We start from the raw sequence: 1,908 nt of genomic DNA, 5'->3' as shown, positions 1-1,908 counted from the left end.
TTTGTGCTTGCCATTATCAATGCCCACTACAAAATGGCATTATCTAATATGTACTTATTATTAGTGTTTTTATTATTGGATCAATAACGGTGCATAATTCATTGCGCTCATCGCATTTATATGGTTTCTATGAGTGAACTAAGGACACGCACATATAAACATTTACACATATAATACATACACAATCCCCGCACATGGAGAAAAATCTGTAAATAATTGCAGTATGAAATCACTTTTCATTGTTCCATTAAGTAGATTTTGATACATTCTCCAAACGGCGAATTAATGAATCGACGCACAATTAGATATCTTACGTGTAAATAGCATATTTTTTCACTAATGGATATTCTCTCTTATTAAAGCGTTAACGAAAGGTAATAACTTCGGAATTTTTAAGGAAAATGCGAACCAACTGGCCTATTTTCACATTCTTATAATATCCAAAAGTATTCATGTAAATGCATATGTAATGTATGTACAATTATTCCGTAACTTGCATGTTCATGGATCAGAATTTTAGCTGCGAATTTCAATTTAATAACAATCTTCAAATATTTGACGTTTTACTTTTTATGATATTTGGATCAGGATTATTATTATTTAGATAAATAATTTATGAAGGCAGACAATGTCAGTTTTATTTTTTGCTGAGAAGAATTTTATAATATCAAATATTTTGTACATGAGACGACACGAAAAAATGTATTAAAAGACTGGATAGTAATCAAGAATAATCAAGAGTATGTACTTACATATTTTACGCAGTTACATAACTCTATTACGTCTTAAGAGAACGAGGCTGTCTCTCATATTTATGTGAATGAATTAACATAACAATATATATTGTATACCGTTCTCAACTGTATTGTTGTCATAAATATTTTGTTGTATAAAAAATATGAAACATGTACAAGCATATGAATTAATATATTTATGTTTAAAGTACGTCAGATATGTATTACCTTAAATTTTGTTTTCTGAAATCAACATATACATCTTTTTATCCTTTTCTTTTTTTTATAATATAATGTTACATAATGATATAAAATATCACAAGAACGTTGAATGCAATTTATTACGTAAAATTATAATCAATTATAACTGCTGAAAAGTGGAAAAATAATTTTTATTGTAACACAATCGGAGATTTTGAAATTAAGAAGAAAATTAAGAAAAATTATTAATTTATATTTATAAAGCATAAATAAAATTTTATTGATTGAATTATTAAAAGTATTTTAATATTAATTAATAATAATAATATACTATATATGAATAATGTATGAAAATACATTATATGCGAAACAGATATGCTAAATATACTAAATAAATTACTCTTAAAAATTTCATAAATATTCTTCCAATTTTGCTTTTAATATCTGTAGCTTACTGCTTGTTATTGAATTAGTTAATTTTTCAAATAGTATTTGTCAGCATGCATCACAGATAATTATTCGCTCAGTCAATTGATGCACAATAAACCAACAACGTTTTATAATTAAAGTACTTGTTTTAATATTGTACTTATAGGAGATCTAGCACCGTAAATTGTCATCAATCACACTGATAAAAAATTTAGATAGAACCAATATCTCACTTGACTATATTGACACAATGTTGAAATTCTAAGCATTATAGAAAAGATAAGTAATAAGTCAAATCGAGATTAGGGTTAATCTTACATAGTGGAGCCGGATCTAAGAATATTAGAATTGTCACCGCATTTCTCAAAAAATTTAAATAATTAACACTCAAAGTGATAAAAGTAAAAATACAAAATTTTAAAGTATCTTTTATCTTTTATTTTTGTCTAAAAATTCGTAATTTATAAAGAATAAATGCTTTCTATTTGGTAACATATGTAAGTCGGCACAAGAATTGTTATATCTTTGTTACTTGCTAAATCAA

This window comes from Trachymyrmex septentrionalis, unplaced genomic scaffold (assembly GCF_001594115.1).
Source record: "Trachymyrmex septentrionalis isolate Tsep2-gDNA-1 unplaced genomic scaffold, Tsep1.0 scaffold22, whole genome shotgun sequence".
Taxonomy (NCBI): Eukaryota; Metazoa; Arthropoda; class Insecta; order Hymenoptera; family Formicidae; genus Trachymyrmex; species Trachymyrmex septentrionalis.
The sequence above is the reverse complement of the archived record's forward strand: the minus strand, read 5'-3'. Positions refer to the sequence as shown.